Genomic DNA, 16,429 nt, shown 5'->3' with positions numbered 1-16,429 from the left:
TGCTGGATCCACCTGAATACCTTCTTTGTTCACTATGTGACCGAGGAATTGAACTTCTTCCAACCAAAATGCACACTTTGAAAACTTAGCGTACAGTTTTTCTTTCCTTAACAACTCTAGCACTTTTCTCAAGTGTTCTTCGTGCTCTTGATCATTATTCGAGTAAATAAGTATGTCATCGATGAAAATAATGACAAACTTGTCAAGATATGGCCCACACACTCGGTTCATGAGGTCCATGAACACAGCTGGTGCGTTAGTCAATCCAAATGGCATGACCATAAACTCGTAATGACCGTAACACGTCCTAAAAGCAGTCTTTGGAATATCATCCTCCTTCACCCGCATTTGATGATATCCAGAACTGATAGGTCAGATTATGTTGAGATTGAGAGAAATGATAAGATAAAGAGAGATTCGGTATGTAAGAATGAGACTCAGTATTAGAGAGAATCGGTAAAATTACATTCCACAGCTTCTAGAACTCGTTTACAATGCAATGGCTATCAAATTAGGACTACTTAGGTTCCTTATATAGCCTTCTTCTAAGGAACCTTCATTTAAGCTTATTTCACATTAACACTATACAACTTCGGGGTCCTAACAATCTCCCCCTTAATGTTAAATGTGAACTTTACAACATAATCCTATTTAAAACATCTAAAGAAACTTTGTTCCTCTGAAGTGAACTTTGGATTTGAAACCCTTGAGATTCTCATATCTTCGTATGTTCACTCTTGTTTTGAGACGACTTTTTAATCTTGTGAGAATGTATTTGACAATCTCAATATCTTCAGTTGAATAGCAGTTATTGATCAATCTCCATCTCATGTACTTGAAAGCATACATCAACGTTCCGTCTGAGTATCTTCTGAAATCTGAGACTCTGATGAAGATCTTTGTATAGTGAGAATTGACAAATGCAAACCCATATGGACAGTCGCTCACTTCAAGTAAGGACATGTATCTTAGCACTTCAATCACTTGATTTGGTGGTTTGATTCCGAGCTTTTTGTGTCCAGATTCCAATCTCAACTGAAAATCATGAACTGACATCCATCTCATCGAATCAAGAATAAATCTATAGACTGCCTTCGTTGCAGTAGCATGATAAATTGTTGCAGATTCATTCAAGTTAATCAGATAGTTGTAAATGAAAATAATGTCATCCATCTTCAGTTTATCAAAATCCGCTTCTGAGAATTGGTAATCCTCATCATCCATTCTTGTAACTTGAAACAATGGCATCTTCACTCCATCCTTGTTAATCATCAAAACCTTATTTATGCTTTTAATCTCTGAACTCCACTGAATTTGAAGTTTCTTTTCATTCTTCAATTTGAATTTGTCACGAACACTCAGATAAGCTTTGAGATATTCTGGTTTCTTATGATATTTCCATGCACCCAGAACACTCATTGATGCAGAAAGGACGAGATCAGAATCACCATAAATTCTATATGCTTGTTGTTTAATGAATAGTGAACGAAGAATATCTTTCTCTTAATCCCCACTCAGTTGGTAATTAGCATCACGTTCAAGAACAATCTCCGCAATTTGAAAAGGAACATTCAAATCGGGAGGAGTCGTGGTATCTTCTTTGCCATTAGAGAAAATCTCCTTTTCGAAGTGTATTCCAAATTCGTCAGTTGGAGATGTCAAATTAACAAATTGATGATCATTGAATTCATTGGCGACACTCGATGACCCCTTCAAAATATCTTCAATGTTGTCAAAGTTTTGATTGTCCTCTTGAGTTAACTTTTTCTCTGATTGATCAGCTGAATCCATAATCACTAACATCCCTGAGTCACCCTCTCTCTGACTTTCCAATTCATCTAGAAAACTTTCACACTGAATTTCTTCAATTTCATCACTGAAATCAGATATATCAACAACATCTTTATCCTTCTTTTGACTAGATGTAGCAACTTCATACGTTGATGTTTGAAAAACACTGGACTGATAACCACCTTGTCTATTCTCCCCCTCATGAAGATTGTTGAGATCGAAATCATCATGATCAGGCATGTGAATTGGTCCAGGTGACTTGCATGGAGCTAAAGGATACACTATCCTTGCTTGCTCAAGATAAATCATCATAGTTTCGCGAACTTCATCAAGATCAGTTCGTTTAGCAAACTCAGCAAGATAGAGCTCCTCCACCTCATTGTCAGAGAGATACTGTAATCCATATCTATTTGAACTTCGAGAAGGTGACCTAGTTGGTGAAACAACAGTGTAACCATGAACAAAAGCAGCATCAGCAGCAACTGTTGAAGGCGATGTTGGTGGAAGTGTTTGAGTTGCCGTGAGGGCAGGTAAGGATGATTGTGCGGTATTATTCTTATATGTAGGGCTATACATACTACTAGTCAGATTCGTGATATCCCCTTCTGATGGAGGTTGGGTAACAACCGAAGTTGTCACCGGCAAAGTTTCTTTCGAAGCATCCGCCTCCATGACTTTGGTCTCATGGGACTCTGACAGAGTAGTAGAACTACCCGTCTGTTTAGTTCTTGTAGAGATATTGCTATCCCTGACTCCAGAAATCAATGATATACCATGAGGTGGCACATATCTTTCAGTTAAAGACTCTTCCTCCAGACCCTGAGATTCAGAATCTGGAAGAGAAGTGGTTTGAACCAATGGATCACTTTCATGAACCAAGGGAACAGTCTGCTGGAAGTCTGATAAATATCCCGAAGGATTGTCATGTTGACTCGTTTCCATGGGACGCGGCAGATCTTCCTCATCAAGATAAGCCGGACCTCGAGACCCTGTTGTACGTTGAGGCACAGGAGGATTTCCAGCCGATACGCAGGGTGCCTTTTCAAGATTTTCGGCTCCCCTTCGGCCGTTCTGGGCTTCAATGATTGAGTGTCCTCAATCGATTGAGTCAACGCAGACTTTACTGCAGAGGAAGACTTTACTTCCTTAGATGCCGAAGCATCTTGCTTTGTGGGATTTATTCTTAAGTCCTGTTTAGATTGGATGGGCTTAGTGGTCTTTTTACCATCCGTGCGTTTATATCTCTTGCCTACCGAAGCTTGCGCTTCATTTAGTGTAGGGCTTACTGTTATTCTTGGATGTGATACGGAGATGGGTGAAGGTGACCTAATTGGCTCTAGATCTTGGTCCGTATCACCAATGGTTGGAGTAACTGTTTGGCGGACGATGGGTGTCGAAGTCCTAGATCTAGTTACTCGTTGGGTTGGCGGAGTCTGAATCATCTCATCAGGCATGTATCGAGTTCTCTTAGGAGAACGTTCAGGAGATGATTCAGATGCTATTGCTGAAGTGTCACTGCTTACTTCGGGTGTTGTGGAAAGGGTTGGTTCAATCCTAGTTGAACTAGGTTCCCTGATCCTCACGGGTTGAGCTTGGTGTGCTACCCTAGATCGTTTGAGGTTCACCCTAAGTGGAGGATTAGCTGGCCCGGGTGGTTGAACTACAGGTTCCTCTACAACCTCTGGGACTGGAACCACGGCAGGTTCAACTTGTTCTTGTTGTACCGGGTTCGGAAGAGGTATTCCTACAACCTAAAAATAAGAACGCATACTAGCGTCTTGGGGTTCAACTAGCCTCACTAGCCAATTTAGAATTGGCGCAGTGAATTGATTATCAGACACCATAGGGGTGTTCATCTTCAGCTCTCCAAACCTTTTCATCTGTAATCCATGTGTACCTGGTACAAATATATTTGCATTTCTGTAAGCATTTATAGCATCATGGATAAAGATACAGAAAAACCTTTCGCAAGGGATGTATGAACCCCTTGGCTTTTCAACCTGTGCCTGAACCAAATCCCATATAAGTTCTGCATAATCAGGATTCTCTACTCTTGTGAATGAGTAGAAAAGTTTGAGCATCGGCACAGTTAAGCTATCAGATCCACTTCTCGTCATCAACAAGCATCTGTTGATGATTGAGAATATTACATACCACCTGGAGTGCAGATACTTCTTTTGAAACTTAGCAGGTGGAACATTAGTTGCTCCAACATATCTAAGAGAAAAGATTGAAGACATCATCTGCTATGTGGCAGGAAAAGCAGGAGCATTCTGTACAAGAGGAAGTCTGAATATCCTCCTGAAGTCTGCTTTTGTGATACTCCTGAATCCTTGTACTCCCCTCAGCCTAAATTCAAATCTGGCTGGTTCACCCTGTGGATTAGTAGCATTTGGTTGTGTGGCCTCCACAAATCTGATTGATCTATTAAGAATATCCAAGTCTGTTTCTGGCACACTAACTGTGGAGCTCAGAGCAGGCCATAAAGTATGCTTCTCTAGAATTGCAGTCCAATAATTGCAGGGAATATTGGTTTCAGAATTGATAAAGTGATTATTCACCATTTAGCTGTATACATAAGAAATAGAAGACCACAAAATGTTATCATAAAGCACATTTCTCTATTCTTATTTCCTTTGAAATCCTTTTTATATTTTTCAAATTTTATAATTTTTTTGACTTTTCTAAGATATAAAAATCATTTATTCCAAATATGAACAAATAATTGACAACCATGACATTCATATGATATTCATCTTAGTACAAAATCATCATGCAAAGTCAATTATATAACACAAGGAATCAGAACAACACTTAGTCAATTTTCAGCACAATTCAAGCAGATTCGGTATTTATGAAAACTTTAGATTCTGTAACCAAATAAGCTTGAGTTTTCATATTAGAAAGATATAAAATAAACATGTTAAGTGTTTGAAGATAAAAATTAGAAAATTTCAAGGTACCAAATTTCAGACTCGGTATCAAGAAAGAAAACCAGATTCGGTATCTTCAACAATTAACAGAAAGTCACTCAAACATGCATATTCTATCACATATCATGTAATTTCACAACCACGATCAATTAACCATTCAATTACAAGCATATTAACATGTTAATTGTATGAACAAACTCGGTATCAGGATAAGAACACATTCGGTAGATACAGAATTCATTAAATAAGCAATTAAACATGTAATCAGGCTCGGTCAAATGATAGATCAGTCAATTTAACTCAGATTAGACAAGATTTCATGTTGATTTTCCAAATCAATTGAGTTTAATCAAAGATTAATTGAAATCGACTCAGAGTCGGTATAATCAACAAGATTTCAAAAATTAAAGGTCATAATCTAGTTATTTTTGATCTTTTCTGGTTGATAAAAACTTAATTATCTCAGATCTACAATTATATATCTTAAACATTGATTAAAATGAATAATTACCAAAAATTTGAAGAAACAGAATGACGGACTCGGTAGAATTAGGCAGATTCGGTATAATCAACAGACTCGGTAGGTAATTAATAACAGTAAGAGAGTAATGTTTGACTTTGACTCTCCTTTCATAGATACCGAAGGTAAAATACCGAATGGGCTTTACAGAATGGGCCTAATATACCGAATACAGTCCAATTTTTTAAAACTTTAACAATTTAACTCCAAATCTTGACAAATTGATTTTTCCTCTTGAAATCCATTTCAATCTTTTCATGAAAAACAATTCTGAGACAATTTTTGAAAACTTTGAATTACCGAATCTGTACTGTTGGTTGTCAGACTCGGTAAAATTCTAAAAATTGCATTTATTCAGTAAAATTTAAATATTTTTTTTTTATCTTTTCTAATTTTTATGAATTTTTCAAAATAAGATTTGTACTTAAAAGAACTTTGAATTTTATACAAAGTACAAATCTTCAGTGATACCAATTGTTGACACGGGTTGCATACTGAGATGTATACAAGCCATAGTGAATTATTTCAGATAAAAACAAAGAAATTTTGAGTTCACTTTTGAAAAACAATATTTTTGAATAATTTTCTCATTTTCTCCCTTTTTCTCCCCCTCAAAATGTGATATACAAGAAAGTAAATCAGCATTTTAATTATGTTCTCAAGAAAATGAATTAACTCCCCCTTGAAATAGGATATCAATGAGTTACCTCCCCCTTGCGTAACCATTGAACAAATATATCTAGGAAGTTATCATTAATCTAAAGGCAGTCCCTTAAAGAAAAATTATCTAAAGCACTGAAACTTAGTTGCTCCCCCTAGAAAGTATCTACTCCCCCTAAACACAAGATCTCAAAAATAAGTCCCAACAGATCTAAGGAATATCAAGCACTATACTCTACCATGCCAATCTCTTTGATCAAGAATTTTAGCCTAACTTCATCTAAAGGTTTAGTGAACATGTCAGCTAATTGCACTTTAGTAGGCACAAAGTATAACTCTACATCCCCTTTCTCTACATGGTCCTTAGTGAAATGATAACGAATATCTATGTGTTTAGTTTTAGAGTGCTGAACCGGGTTGCTTGTTATTGCAATAGCACTTTGTGAATCACAATAGATCGGGGTCTTAGAAATCTTAAAGCCATAGTCCAAGAGTTGAGTTTGCATCCACAAAACTTGTGAACAACAGTGAGCTGCAGCAATGTACTCAGACTCAGCTGTTGATAAAGACACACAGTTCTGCTTTTTGGATGACCAACCAACTAGCCTATTCCCCAACATCTGAATTGATCCAGATGTGCTCTTTCTATCAACATGGCAACCACCATGATCCGCATCAGTATAAGCAGTGAGATTGAAATTGGATCCATGAGGATACCAGATCCCAAGGTTAGGTGTACCTTTAAGGTATTGAAAAATCCTAACAACCGCTTTGGAGTGAGATTTCTTAGGGTTGGATTGAAAGCAGGCACAGACAGTTACGGCAAGTGTAATGTCTGGTCGACTTGCAGTCAGATACATTAAAGAACTAACCATGCTTCGATAAAGCATAATATTAAAGGGTTCCCCATTAGTATCATCATCCAGTAAAGTCCTCATTGGGGTTGTCATTGGTTTTAAAGCAGTCATTTTAAAATGTTTTAGCATATCATTGATATACTTTGTTTGACTGATAAAAATCCCATTTGGTAATTGTTTTACTTGTAACCCCAAGAAGAAAGTTAACTGGTCAAGCATGCTCATTTCGAATTTGCTGGCCATAAGGTCACCAAATTCTTTGCATAAGGCCGGGGACGTGGAACCAAAAATAATATCATCAACGTAAATTTGAACCAAGAGAATGTGACCGTGGTTTTTACGGATGAATAGTGTTGTATCAATCGTTCCACGAGAGAAGTCATTGCCCAGCAAATACTTTGTTAAGGTCTCGTACCATGCACGCGGTGCTTGCTTCAGACCGTATAAAGCTTTCTCCAAGTAGTAAACGTCATTTGGATGAATGGGATCGACAAAGCCTTCTGGTTGATCAACATAGACTTCCTCTTGAAGATAACCATTCAGAAAAGCAGTTTTGACACCCATTTGAAACACCGTAAACTTCATATGAGAAGCAAATGCAAGGAAAAGATGAATAGCCTCAATCCTAGCAACTGGAGCAAACGTTTCGTCATAATCAATGCCCTCTTGTTGTCGATATCCTTTGGCCACAAGACGTGCCTTATTTCGAACTACAATTCCATCAGAATCCTTCTTGTTCTTAAAAATCCACTTAACCCTTATTGGTCGTTGACCCATTGGTCTTGGAACTAATCGCCATACTTTCAATCGTTCAAATTGATTGATCTCGTCTTGCATTGCAACTACCCAGTATGGATCTAGTAAAGCTTGAGCAACCGTTGTTGGTTCAATCTTACTAAGAAAGGCTGTGAATAGACACATATTCTGAGTAGCCCTTCGAGTTCAAACTGGAGCAGATGCGTCACCAATAATAAGATCTATTGGATGACTTTTAGTCCATCGGGTGTGGGGAAGAGGTTGAACATCAATTGTATCCATCGGAACATCAACCTTTGTTGACGTTAAGCCTTGATTTGCTTGATCTGATGTAACATTATCTAATGGATTCAATAGAGTATCTGGAGAAACAGCTGGAGTTGTATCAAATGATGAATCTTGATCTTGTTCAAGATTATCAGTAACAGGAGGTTGGAGGGAGGATGAAGAAGCAACAGGTGAATCAGTTGGTGTTGAATCTTCATCAAAAAGACTTTGAAGAGTCTCCACAGTAGTTGACTGTGATGGTGTAACCGGTACGGCTTGAACATTTGAATCCCGTTGAGGAGTATAAAGACTATCAAACAAGATATCCAGTTCCTCTGATGTAACCGTAGGAACACCCTTCTTCGAGAAAATTGAGTTTTGCACGGAAGAAGTAGTAGCCAAGTTAGGATCGGGTTTTGAACTGAGTTGTTCAAAAGTCATTCCCGAAAATTCATCGAACTTGACGTTAATGCTCTCTTTAATCATCATTGTCCGCTTATGATAAACACGATAAGCAACTTTGTTCGAGGAATAACCAAGAAATATGGCCTGATCGCCATGAGGATCAAACTTTCCGAGGCTGTCCAAATCGTTAAGCACATAGCATATACAACCAAAAAGACGGAAATATTTGACATTCGGGCGTCTACCATATAATAACTCATATGGAGTTTTATCAAAACGTTTGTTTACAATACAACGATTTTGGGTATAGCATGCAGTCGAAATGGCCTCCCCCCACATTTTTGGAGGTAAATTGGAGTAGGCAAGCATCGTTCTTGCTGCTTCGCACAACGTACGATTACGTTGTTCGACTACTCCATTTTGTTGGGGGGTCCGAGCAGTAGAGAACTGATGTTCAATGCCTTGGTCTTTCAAATAACTATCAAGTGGGTCATTCTTAAATTCCGTCCCATTATCAGTTCTGATGCTCTTAACATGTTTGTTAAAAGAGCGTTGAATCTTTTTAATGAACTCAATGATAATGGCGGGGGTTTCTGACTTAGTTCGCAAAAGAAAAATCCATGTAAACCGGGTATAGTCATCAACAATGACAAGCACATGTTTCTTGCCACCGAGGCTAGAAATATACATGGGTCCACATAAGTCCATATGCAATAATTGCAAAGACGATGAAGTACTGGGGTTTTGCTTAAGCGGATGATTGGTCCGTTTCAGCTTACCCATCGCACATGATGGACACACATGATGCTTATCATATTGAAAGGTTGGAATACCATCAACTAAATCTTTAGAGACTAGTCGATTGATACCCTTGTAATTCAGGTGTGACATCCGATGATGCCATATCCATGAATTTTCTTTGGTAGAACGAGTGGCCAAACACATGGTTGCATGTGATGGTGCATCATTGAGGTCAATAGTATATAGTGACGCACAATGTTTACTAACAAGAAGATCATTCCTTTCGGTGGATTGCACCGAGCATTGTCGACGTTCAAACAAAACTTTGAGATCTCCATCGCAGAATTGGCTCACACTAAATAAACTGCACCCCAAACCCTCAACATATGAAATCCGTTTGATTGTTATGCCATTTTGCACAAAATATCCGTAACCCGTTATTGCTGCAATCTCATCGTTTCCAAATGTAACCGTTCCTAGGAATTTGTCAATGAAGTTGACAAGCAAGGATTTATCGCCCGTCATGTGTCGAGAACAACCGGAATCGATATACCAAACACAGACGTCGAAACCCTGTAAATGTGAATTTCCTAGAGTTTAGGTACCCAAAGTTTCTTGGGTCCTTTTCAGTTAGTACCAGCAATAAACTTTGGATCAATGATGAAATAATCACGTAAAGCATCATGCAGTTTAGACAATAAGGCATCATTTAAAACCACATTACATGAAGCATCATATGCAATATCAATCTTTACATCGTTATCAGACGTCTTAACACACAATTTATTCCAAGTAGATGTTTTGTTCACAGACGAAAATTGAAAAACATGAGATGATTTCCTAGGCCGACTAGCAGATTGCTTTGGTTTGGTTGCTACTTTCTTAGTCGTAGACTTAGGAACCCATACAGATTTGTAATTCAAGTTAGGATTATGACCTGTGACACGAAAAACACCTTTGTTAGTTAGACGTCCAAACTTTTCAGTTGACACATGAGATGACTGATTTTGCAGAATTTCCAATTTGATTGTACGTTCTTTTGCATCATACTCACTTAAATCAGGTTTAGAACTTGTGTGTGTTGTGGACTTAACTGATTTCTTTAAAAGACTCGGTTTTGAAGTTTTTGTCATAGGAATCATAGGAATCTTTTCAGTTAACACAGAACCATTTGGAGAATGAACCTTTTTAACAATATACTGAGTGATAGAAACAACTTTCGAACCATGATTGCCAAATTGAGAACGTAGAGGATTTTTAAGAATAGTAATGGGTTTTACATCCTTAGATGTTGTTGTTCCCTTCCCCTTCTTAGTAATCCCACCAGTACATTCAAGCACATTGGTTGCAACATTAGACGTTTGCTTAAGTGTGTTAGCCTGTTTCAGTTGAATTATCTTTTGTTTTAAGCTTTTAATCTCAAGACATAATTCTTCAGCAGAAACTATCACTCCACCCTCCTTAAAAGCATAAGTACATTCTTTCTTAGGCAGTGAAGGCAATTTATCACACAAAGCAAGCATTTGTTCTAATGATTGGCACTTAAGTTGCAAGTCAATATTCTCCTGTTCAAGTTGAGCTACTATATGATTCAAATCACGTACAGTAGGAAAATGCAAGTAATAATCATGCAAAGGATCAAGTTGACTTTCAAAATCTATCAAAGGTTCAATGTTTGGTTCATTCTGAGGTTCTACTTTTTCATCTAAAGAATTTTGACCTAGAGAATCTGTCTCAAAGAAGACAGTTAGTTCATGTGCTAGGTCTTCACGGAAAACATCATCTGGACATGTAGGTAAAGTTGGTAGAATTCGTTTCACATCAAAAATTGGTTCATCAAACACCTCATCTATTGCAGTAATGCTAGAACTAGGTTTGTTAAACACTTCATTCTCAAGCATTAAAATGTATTTCTCTAGCATGAGTGTTGGGATATAAACCAATCTACGCTTAGGCACATAATCTTCACGTTGCATGTTCTTTTCAGTTTCAACAAGATTTTTCAAGAAATCAGGATTCGATTTACCTATCTTAGCATTGATTTTTTCATACATTAAGCTAATTTGATGGTATTTTCTAGATTTACGATTCACAATAATATCATCAAAATCAGCATCAGAAGTATGTACAAAATGCGATGGTAAACCGGCTTGAAAATAATCAGAATGATATAATCCTGGAATCTTTTTGGAAGCATCTTCCAAAATTTTCGGATCTTCATAACCCAACCCCCACTTTTCACCATGAATCTTTTTTGGTCTATTCATGAAAATCGTTTGTTTTGAAAGTTCCATATCCATGATAGCTTTGGATTGCTCTGTTCGATAGAGTTTTTCCTCATATCGAGCAAGTTGTGCTTTCATTTGAAAAGATTCTTTTGACAATAAAGAAATTTCAGTGTTCTTTTCAATTATGGTGTTTTCTAATTGAACGATTTTCTTGTTTAGTTTTGAAAGTGTAGGTTCATGTTGGTTTTTCAAATCAGAAAGATCTTTTTCTAAAAATTGAACTTTTTCTGCAAGTCGTTCCGATTTTAAACGATAATCAGTTCTTTCAACTTTAATCGGATGAATTGTCTTTTTCAGATCTTCCAACTCAGTTTCCGTAGAGTTGAGTTGGAGAGTCAATCGTTGCACATCCGTTTGCAATTTGGATGAGGAAGGTCTGGTCTCATTCATTTTGATTTTATCTTTTAAAACCTTGTTTTTTGATTTTAAGCCTTTGACTTCTTTTGACATTGAGACCAGATTCTTCATCAAGTCATTTTGCATTTTTATAAAATCAGGTGAGAATTCAGTTGATTGTACCTCATCATCATCGGATGTTGAGTCAGAATTCTCCATTGCTTCCTTAGCTTTGATGAGCTTTGTCACCTTGCAAACATTTGCATGTTCCACCTCTGAATCTGAATCGTCAGTCCAATTAAACCAAGTATCATCAATCGGTTTTAGCTCTCCCCCAGTTTCCACATTCTTAGCCATCAACACTTTCTTCTTGTAGTAAGCTGTGTCCTTCTTCTTAGGCATCTTGCACTCACGAGAGTAATGACCAGCTTTGCCACAATTGAAACAAATTGAATCTTCCTTCTTGGAATCATCAGCACGTTGTTGTTTAGATTGATCAACTTTCTTGTAGTACGAGGAAGATGACGAGTTTTTGCATTGATTGCTTGATTTGCCTTTAAACTTGTGTTTGTTCAAGGCTTTTGTGAACATGGCTTCCATCTTGACTAATTCAAGGTGAGAATCATCAACATCAGAAAGATTCAAATCTTCTAAATCAGTTGATTCTTCTACAAGCACTTTCTTGGACAAGCTTTTGGAAGACGTCAATGATTTGCTCTTCTTTTTGGCAATTAGGGCAAGTGGATCGCCCAGAGAAGACTCTTTCCTTCCTTCTTGAAGTTTAGACACTTCAGGTTGGTAATGCATAAGAACTCCAACAAGCTCATGAATAGTCAACTTGTCAATCTCTTTAGTAGATCGAACAATGGTTCCATAAGGAAGCCAATCAGCATTGAGCTTTTTGAGAAACTTCATGTTGACTTCAGCATTTACTTTTATGATCTTGCACCTTTTCAACTCATTGAGAACACCATTGAAACGACGATAGGTATCCTTGAGTGGTTCATCAGTTTCCTGCTTGAAATCTTCATAGACTCCCAGAGCCTTATTCAATTTAGTAACGTCTGACATGTCATAACCTTCTTGCTGTCGTTTGATCTCATCCCATATATCTTTTGTTGTTGTGTTGCTATCAACATTTTCAAACAATTCATACGGGATAGCTTGCATAACAATATTCTTTGCCTCTATGTCACCCTGAGCTCTCTCACGCTTATCACCAGAAAGTTCATAGACTGGAATTGGCATACCAGTATCCGGATGATAATCAACAACTGGACCATCTCTCAGAGAAGCCCAAATGTACTTTGCTTTCTCACCCTTATAGTCTATGTACTGAGTGATACGGTGAAGCCACTGAGTGTACTTGCCATTAAACAACACTGGAGGACGGGAATCTGATCCAATGATCAAAGTATCTTGAGTAGACATCTTGAAAATGAGGTAGATTCGGTAAAGATTCTGTATTACACAAATCTAAGATGAAAAATCACAATAATCTGATTAGAATGTCAGATTATGTATCAGATTCGGTACTGTAGCAGATTCGGTAAAGATTCTGTATATCAGATTTTGTATAAGAAACTGATCAGAAATACAAGTGACACACCCAGATTCAGTATAGATTCGGTAATCACAAGAATTGTAGCCTGTAACCACTTAAAACAATGGATTAAGTGATACAGAAACTCAGATTCTGTATCTGACTCGGTAGTCAGATTCTGTATGAATTTGAAGTTCAAACTCAATTCAATCCTTTTGAATTAGATTCTGTAACCTTGCTGCACAAGGAAACAAGTTAGTATCACACAAAATATCAAAGATACCGAAAGTATAGGATACCGAATGTCAACTGTAGCAGTTGACAATACCGAGTCTAAGTTTAAAACTTAGAAATATGACAGAATCCTTTCTCAAACCACACCAATTAGCTGCGTATAATCAAACCGAATGTGATAGAATTACGATCACACTACAATCTGCAACACTTACGATGAATTTAAGTAATGAAGCAGACTCGGTATGACAGTTACGATACCGAGTGTTGATCAAATCTTCAAAACTTGATGAATTGAAGAAATTGAACCGTCAGAAATATGATTTAACACCTCACGAACACAACTGAATCCTTAAATCTTCACAAAAATCCAGAATCAAGCTTGAATTAAGCAATACCGAGAGTTTTAGCCACAAACTCTAAAAATCAACTTGATTCTCCATAATTGAAGTTAAAAAGCTGTAATGATGATCGAAACTCTTTCTAAAAGACCTAATGCACCTTCGCTGAACTTATCACGGGAATCTGAACGTTAGATTATCAAATTCGATAATACCGAATGTGATTCAAAATACCGAGAGTATTCAGATTCTGTAATCTACAATCTCTGGATCGATATAGTGATGTAGAATCACTTCCTGGAAGCTCTGATACCAAATGATAGGTCAGATCATGTTGAGATTGAGAGAAATGATAAGATAAAGAGAGATTCAGTATGTAAGAATGAGACTCAGTATTAGAGAGAATCGGTAAAATTACATTCCACAGCTTCTAGAACTCAGTTACAATGCAATGGCTATCTAATTAGGACTACTTAGGTTCCTGCCCTCTTCTAAGGAACCTTCATTTAAGCTTATTTCACATTAATACTATACAACTTCGGGGTCCTAACAAGAACGTAAATCGATCTTCGAATAAATAGACGAGCCTTGTAGTTGATCAAATAAGTCGTCGATTCTCGGTAGTGGGTAGCGATTCTTGATGGTAAGTTTGTTCAACTCTCGGTAGTCGATACACAACCTGAATGTACCATCTTTCTTCTTGACAAACAAAACAGGAGCTCCCTACGGTGATGTGCTTGGTCGAATGAAACCACGCTCTAAAAGTTCTTGTAATTGGCTCTGAAGTTCCTGCATTTCGCTAGGTGCGAGTCTGTATGGAGCACGAGCTATTGGTGCAGCTCCTGGTACAAGGTCTATTTGAAATTCAACGGATCGGTATGGAGGTAGTCCCGGTAATTCTTTCGGAAATACATCGGGAAATTCTTTTGTGACGGGAATATCATTGATGTTCTTTTCTTCGGAATTGACTTTCTCGACGTGTGCTAGCACAGCATAGCAACCTTTTCTTATTAGTTTTTGTGCCTTCAGGTTACTAATAAGATTTAACTTTGCGTTGCTCTTTTCTCCGTACACCATTGAGGGTTTTCCTTTTTCTCGTATAATGCGAATTGCATTTTTGTAACAAATGATCTCTGCTTTCACTTCTTTCAACCAGTCCATACCGATTATCACATCAAAACTCCCTAACTCTACTGGTATCAAGTCAATCTTAAATGTTTCGCTAACCAGTTTAATTTCTTGATTCCGACATATATTATCTGCTGAAATTAATTTACCATTTGCTAATTCGAGTAAAAATTTACTATCCAAAGGCGTCAATGGGCAACTTAATTAAGCACAAAATTCTCTACTCATATAGCTTCTATCCGCACCCGAATCAAATAAAACATAAGCAGATTTATCGTCAATAAGAAACGTACCCGTAACAAGCTCCGGGTCTTCCTGTGCTTCTACCGCATTAATATTGAAAACTCTTCCACGACCCTGCCCATTAGTATTCCCCTGATTCGGGCAATTTCTAATAATGTGGTCCGGTTTTCCACATTTATAACAAACAGCGTTGGTATTACTTGCTCCGACAATAGTCATTTCGGCATTACTTATTCCAGCATTATTTTCTCCCTTAGTTCTGTTAAACTTTAGTCCGTAGACCTCACACTTTGTCGCGCTATGACCATTTCTTTTACACCTGTTGCAAAATGTCGTGCAAAACCCCTGGTGATTTTCTTCACACCTATGACATGACTGTTTTTGGTTTTTGTTGCCGTTGTTGTTATTGAGGTTGTTGTTGGGATTGTTATTGTTGTTGAAATGATTGTTGTAGTTGTTGTTGTTGTTGGGATGTTTGTTGTAGTTATTGTTAGGATTGCGGTTATTGTTGCGATTGTTGTTGCGGTTGTTGGGATAGTTGTTGCGATTGTGGTTGTAATTGTTATTGTTGTTGTACTGGTGACTCTTGTCACCGTTTTCCTCCCACTTCCTCTTGAGTTGTTTCGTGTTGGCTTCTTTGGCCGCCTGTTCTTTAATTCTTCCCTCAATCTGATTTATGAGTTTATGAGCCATTCGACTTGCCTTCTGTATAGAAGCGGGCTCATGTGAACTTACATCATCTTGAATCCTTACTGGTAACCCTTTTACAAACGCGTCGATCTTCTCTTCTTCATCTTCGAATGCTCCCGGACACAATAGGCACAACTCTGTGAATCGTCGTTCATATGTGGTAATGTTGAACCCTTGTGTTCGTAACTCTCTAAGTTCTGCCTTGATTTTATTGACTTCATTTCTAGGACGGTACTGCTCGTTCATCAATTGCTTGAATGCCGACCACGGTAGTGCATAAGCAGCATTTTGTCCTACCTATTCAAGATAGGTGTTCCACCACGTTAACGCAGTACCTGTGAAGGTATACGTAGCGTACTTAACTTTGTCCTCTTCGGTACACTTACTTATGGTAAACACTGATTCGACTTTCTCGGTCCACCGTTTCAATCCAATTGGTCCTTCGGTTCCATCAAATTCCAAAGGTTTGCAGGCAGTGAATTCTTTGTTGGTGCATCCTACACGATTTCTTACGCCGTTAGCTGCATTGCTAGATTCAGCGTTATTGTTGGTATGTAGCGCAGCCTGTACTGCGGCTATGTTTGTAGCAAGAAAGGTACGAAATTCCTCTTCGTTCATATTCATGGTGTGTCGAGTAGTCGGTGCCATTTCCTTCAAAATAGACAACTGAATTGAGTTAATCATACAGAATATTAA

Source organism: Rutidosis leptorrhynchoides, chromosome 2 (assembly GCF_046630445.1).
Source record: "Rutidosis leptorrhynchoides isolate AG116_Rl617_1_P2 chromosome 2, CSIRO_AGI_Rlap_v1, whole genome shotgun sequence".
In the NCBI taxonomy this organism is placed as follows: domain Eukaryota; kingdom Viridiplantae; phylum Streptophyta; class Magnoliopsida; order Asterales; family Asteraceae; genus Rutidosis; species Rutidosis leptorrhynchoides.
Note: the sequence above shows the minus strand (reverse complement) of the source record.